Raw genomic sequence first — 6,658 nt, 5'->3', positions numbered from 1 at the left:
GTAAAGGTGAGAAAGCCTTTCATATATGAAGGTTATAAATTTGCCATGTATAATATATTGCACATTATTATGATGTAAATACATACTTAGGATGTACTACTGTAACAATTTATTATAAAACTATATAAAATCATTGACATGCTTTTTTTTTTTTTTTTTTTTTAATCACTATCTTTGTTCGTATAGTTTTAATTTTTTCCTGCTCACATTGCCTTCAAATCAAAAAGATTTCAGTTAATAAGCCGACTTATTGAATTAGATGTGCAGGGAAAACACTCAAATAAACCAAACAGGGGTGACTGCACTTTGAAACCACGGTGTACCTCCTAAGGTATATAATGCATATTTGAATGTTTGTGAGTTAACAAGGTACATTGAAAGTATATTTGCTAATTGTTTTGCCATCATTTTCACAATGCTAGCAACCGCGTCACTGACGCACTGCACGTGTAGCTTTAGCACCAGCAGGGGTCACTATAGTGCCATATTACACACACGTGATTCTGGGGTTGGGCAGAATACGTGCGAGTTCTACAATACCCACACCCTGAGAAAAAGAGTACAAATAGTACTTTTCCTTGTCGATTGAGTGATAACCTCAAACGGACACCTTCACTATCCTTAACATTCCTAGTGTTTTAACTGAATAACCATGAATTTACATTTTGAGGGTTGCTTTTCCTAGTTAATTGTGCATATTCAATGTATAAATGCACACTAGATATTATTACCCGATCCAAAAAAAAAAGGTGCAGCTTAATAATATTTATTTCCTATTTCTGACTAACAAAAGCACACTAAAAGTCTGGTCTGGGTAAAACACCCCTTCCCTACTACCATGCATTTTGGTACAGAAATTGGCTAAATTATACTGTTACATGCATCTCTTGAATATTTTAAAAAGCCATTTTTTTTGCAATACTGTGAAAACTGCATTAGCATGCTGTAACTTCGCCCACATGCACCATATTAACAGGATATAGGTTTATCTCAAAATTGGCTTTAGAGAGGCTCCGTGCAGCTAATGAGCATTCCCAGGCTTGTGCATCCTGAAGATACTGAAACCAGTCTCTCATTTTGGAGCATTTAAGATGGACATGTGATTTTGTACTATAAACACTAGTCGCATGCACAATTACGGAATAGCGTATGGGATTGATATGTCATGTAATGCTCTCCTGAAGTAAATTGAACAAATAACTTGGGCGACTGCAAGCCTCGTGTCGACAATCAAAAACGGAGCCCGTGGGCGTCGAAAAAGCGACGCCGCGTCGATCCACCACCGACCCCTCCTCACACATAGCCCCGCCCACTCCAGCAGCGCGGGTGCACGCGCGCGCGCGCTCGCTCCACTGGCGCATCGCTCACGAAGCCTCGGCTCGGTGACGCGCCTCAGGTACAGACCTCCGCCTTCTCCGGTCTCTACATTTGTAGATAAGCCGCTGTTAGTCATGACTCAGTGAGCGGACAGTGGAGAGAAAATGGAAAGTGCTCGCGGCGCCTCCAGAACGTTTCAGCACCACTCCAGCTGGACAGCGCAACAGCTTCTTTTTTGCTTTTTCCTCTTCTTTTTCTTGTTCTCTTTTATTTTCTCTAAACAGGCTCCCGAGGTTGGGGATTTTCTTTTTTTGAATTGCATTGAGCTCCAGTGATGGAGTTCGTCGAACAACATCATCCGATTAACAATACGGCAAACATTCCGCTTTGGTCCGAGTCTAAATGAGATGATGCGGGAAGTCTTGTGAGCGTTACGCAGTAACGGTGAGTGGGGAAATGGGTCAACTTTGAAATTCACACACATTAATAGTAATAGTAATAGTAATAGTAATAATAATAATAATACAAATACTAATAATAAATGACATCAATAAGTGACTTGTAATACATAAACATAAGCAAACCTCTGATGCATGTATTTGTGTAAAGATTTTGTACAGGTAAAACATTAAAGATTGATGCGCATTAAAACAGACAGAAAGGCAGCACTCAGTGACAGGTTGGGGTTTATGCATAATACTGAATGAGAACGGAGTTGGTGTGAACGGGTGAATATCACAAATTAAAACATCGAGGATTTGCTGCTTTACTATATTAAGAGATTCATCTAGAGCTGCATTGGCTTACTGCATATCTATCTATCTATCTATCTATCTATCTATCTATCTATCTATCTATCTATCTATCTATCTATCTATCTATCTATCTATCTATCTATCAGGTGGTGCCCCTCTTATTTCAACAACAGGTCCTTCTGCCAGTGTACCCACTACACCTAAAGCCACAATTCTGATCTTGGTCATGAAATCGATCAACACCATTACTATACACTTTGCCTTAATGATGGCGTTTAATAGTAAAATTATTAACACAGACAATCAGCTCGTATTTCTTATTTTCCTTCTTATGGGCTCTCACAAGCAGCCTACAATACAATTTAAGCATCCTACAATACATGTAATGTATCAAATTAATGAGAACATTCACATTACCCATATTTTGTGAACAGAAATTGGATTTGTGTTCTAAGCTTTGCTTTGTTGTGTGTATAGCCAGTCAAGTGAGGGCATTTAGTGTCCCTTAGTGACAATTAACTCATGGCCCCTTATATTGTTTTTAAAAGTAGGAATGTAGAGAGTTACTATATTTGTTTAAAATAATAAAAAAAACAGGTAAACAATAATATAAAATGTGACTAAACAAAAATATTTTGAAGCCTTACATTATTTATTTAAAAATAAAGTATAAAAAACTTTTTTTTATTAGTTATGATCAGAATTGCTACAGCTCTAAAGACATTTACAAGATTTTGATGTTTCAACCATTCAAGCTGTGATTATCTTTAAAATGAACAGCCTTATTTTCTAATTTCAAGTAATAATGTTGACTAGTTAATACACTACCTATTATTTAAATATTTTAATAACATCAACAAGTGGAGGCAAGCAACAGAAAGTCAAAGGGACAAAATAGAGTTAATTAGCAGTAATTTCAACGTTTTTCTCCTCTGTTTTTTTTAGCAGAGATAGCTATGGATACTTCACAATCACTGCTTCTTTTGTGATCTTATCTTAGATACTTACATCTATATTGCAGTTTCTAATCTTTTCATCATAAATGGCCTCTGCTACAGCCAGATACAAAAAATGTTTGACCCGGTTACCTCAAAAAAAGGCTAAAGGCTAAAATTGCCCTTAGTTTTAGTAGCAAACAATATAAACAATAAAGCTGGCATACAAAGAATTATATGGCTGCTATTTTGATAAACTATATTGCTGTCTTGTTTAATCATATATATAAAAAATTGCAAGTTGTAGCCATCACTGCCCAGGCTAATATTTTGTTAACTGCCAGATACATATGAACTGCATATAAAATAAAATAATAATTATTGTAGTTTAAAGTGGTGAATAGGGCAAATTAGTAATAAGCCAAAAACTACGTTGAAAAATGCAATAAATGATCATTTTTTATTCTGCATGATGTGTCCTTCATCAACAAACAGAATTACAAGATGAGACAAATTGTAATTCCACAAAGATGCATTTCAGATTTTTCAGGGAGGACTTGGATTTAATCAGTGAATAGAGGAGTATGTTGATTGAGAATGCTTGGTTACATTCCACTCATAGTATGTGATGACATTGTTAACATGGCACAAGGGCTAAATGATGTCTGATATTAGCATGAATTTGTGGAATTAAATTTTTTTTTGCTTATTTACCTATTTATTTATGCATTTTGTAGTAACTGTCTAAAGGACTTTTGGGCTGCTATCAACATCCAGCAGCTGTGTATTTTTTTATCGTTTTGTTGTCAGGGCCAGGGTGCTTCACTTTGTTCTTTACATGTACAGCAGCTGTTTTTTTATGAAAGGGGTTTATGATTGAGGTTAATCACTGAGTATTGTGTTCATAGCCAGCTAGAAAAAAGTCAACATTTAGCTATAATGGTTGTTTTCTCCGAGCACCTGCTCTTTATACCCAGTGTTTATTTTGCTCTGATTTGCCACTCTTACCCACAGATCACACTGTCTACTGGCTTGGAGAGGTGAGAACAAAACAGATGGTGAAAGCAAATTAGATTAGCTGTGTTTTACTTCCTCTGTGTACTCACTACATATAGAATAACATCCTTCTGCACGCTTACTTATCTTGAAGAATTTTCCTACATATGCGAACCCTGTATGTATAATTTAGGTGCTCTGAAAGCAACTTAGCTGCATGGATGGAATGTTGACCTGCTCGGTATGCTTAATGCATACACGTTCTACACGTTTGACATTTATTATTGATTGCTGACTACAGTTACTGTACTCCATCAACTCAACAGTGGCCAGATGGTAAAAAGGCTTTCTATCTACCACTTTGCTGCAAGGTGATGAATTGGCTGGGAAACTCTTCTACAGAAGTTTGCTCTAGTTTGGTTGGTGGTGGCAGGGGGGTTGTTTTGAGTATTGTGTTTTTTTTGTTTTCTAAAAAGTAATGATGGTTAGACAGAATGGCTGCAGTGCTTGCATTAGGAATTATTATGTACAGGTATTTAGTTATACTGCACTGTAGGTATTATACATTTCCTTCTATGACATTAGAAAATTTAAGGATCCTCGATTCTGGATGGCTTTTAAACATCAGTTTATTACACCATAATTGAATCAGTTTGCAAGTTATCTAAAGGGTAGGCAGGATAAAAATGTATACTATTGTACCCCTCTGGTTTGTTGTCAGAAGTAAGAAAAAACCTCCACTAGAGGAAGAAGCTCCTCTCCTATTACAGCATAATTATCTGAACTGACTGACTAAGCATAAAACCAAATTTACATTTGATTTAGTCTTGTATCTGAGGCTCCCACATATCGATTTTCTGTCCACATTATCAAATGAGACACTTGGGCATGTACACAGTGGTGTGCACAGAGCATCGGTGTAGCACTAATATAGTCTTCACATTAGACCCACAACGACGTATAGAACCATGCTGGACATGATGTAAGTCCTTATCTTTTCTACTGTGTGCTATCTTTAACACAACCACCCACACACACCACACCCACTTCTAGCTGCTCAAACAGACTATTAAATGTCTGCTGATGCTGCATCTTTCTGTCCACTGCACAAGAACTTTTCTAAATTTTTTCTACACTGGAGTTCTATCAGTGTATGTGTGTGAGTGTAATGGGATATTTCTAGTGAATCCAGCATGCCTCTACTCTAGCCCATCTCCTCATTTTCCCTCTAGCTAAGACCATCTGCTCAGCGGCGGGTCTGGCCAAACAGCTCATGCACTGGGTGAGAAAGTGGACCTACCGCTGTCCCTGCCTCCGTCAGCAATTCTCAACCCACAAGTAACTTCATAGCCAATACTGCTGAGATGTTTTACTTCAAATCATCATGGGACTGCTTTTTTCTTCCTCACAGCTCAGAGTCAGTAAACTTCTCCCACAAAGGAAGGAGTGTAAGTTGAAAGAAATAAAGGATTCAGTGGTTTGGCTTTCTCCACAAGCCTTGGCTCATTTTACAGTCATAGCTGAAGGAGGGATAGTTGCAGGGTATTGTCCATTTATCCAGCCTGAGCCAACTCATTAGACCTCGATCTGAACACGCACCAGAATGTAAAACGGTTCTCAAAACGGCCTTCTTTTGCCTCTCATTATTGATTTTTGTTTGTTAGATTGCAGAGTGCGTTTGATTCACAAGTGCGCATGCAAACTAAGAGCATATTTGGAAAACCTCATTATGATAAATTGCTGTTAGTCAGATGGTCTTGCAACAACATAGCAGAGAACTGATAAGAGTGTGAAAATGGGAACATTCATCATTCACTTCACTTCAAAAGGTTGTGATTGTCTATTTGTTAGCATGTTTTCACCAACGCCAAGGAATAGCAGATTGCACATCATGCAAGCAGAATGTTAACAAAATGTTTTTCAAAGGAATACATTTCAAAAAACAGTAAGGCAGGAACAAATATATGCATGCATGCCTGCCTGCAATCTTTTTTCTCAAGACAGATTTTTTTAAAAATGACTTCCAATATGTTGAATGAAGTTCTGGTTGATGATAATTCATTCATATGAGGACCCGAGGCTGATAAGAAAACTGAACATTTTAATAAAAGTTTTTGTGGAATTTACAATAATGTTCTTCTTTTCAATAAAGGTCTTCTTTCAGTAGGGAGCTGGTCTGTTCTCTTTTCCTTTTGGGTTGATCCTAACACATGCTGAGAGATTCCCTTCGTCACTGCGATATGTATGCACCCCCAATAGTGCCTCCTGTTAAACGGAGTGTGAAATGAGCATATTTAGCTATCCTACTAGCATCGTGACATGAGCTGTTCAGTACTTAAAGCCAACCTGCATGGCCTTTACTCCCAATCACATCAGAGCATGTGTATTCTAATTGTCTTGCTTTATACATATTATAGATACAGATTGACACCTGGCCATTGATTCTACAAGTGTCTGAAACAGCATTGGATAGATCAAAAGCATTTCCCCCCAAAAAATATTCCCTCAGTGTGGCACAGGACAATATATGATTTGCAATTCCCCTTCAATGAATAGAAATTTTCCTATTCATTGAACCATTTGCAAAGTTTTCATCACAGGTTTTTCAGAAATGTATATTAATTTACTATTATCCATTAGTTGACAAAAAAAATA

General features: G+C 37.2%; 1 protein-coding gene across 2 annotated transcripts in view; it reads left to right on the top strand.

Annotated features, from left to right (window-relative positions):
* Positions 1-1,345: 1,345 nt before the first annotated feature.
* Positions 1,346-6,658, top strand: part of grm4 (glutamate receptor, metabotropic 4) — a 187,405-nt gene continuing 182,092 nt past the window's right edge. For both annotated transcript variants that reach the window (XM_046857014.1, XM_046857005.1), the window contains exon 1: positions 1,346-1,761. The gene's annotated coding sequence lies outside the window, so the exon portion shown is untranslated. The remainder of the gene's footprint in view (positions 1,762-6,658) is intronic.

This window comes from Silurus meridionalis, chromosome 1 (assembly GCF_014805685.1).
Source record: "Silurus meridionalis isolate SWU-2019-XX chromosome 1, ASM1480568v1, whole genome shotgun sequence".
NCBI lineage: Eukaryota > Metazoa > Chordata > Actinopteri > Siluriformes > Siluridae > Silurus > Silurus meridionalis.
Note: the sequence above shows the minus strand (reverse complement) of the source record. Positions and strands in the feature narration are given on the sequence as shown.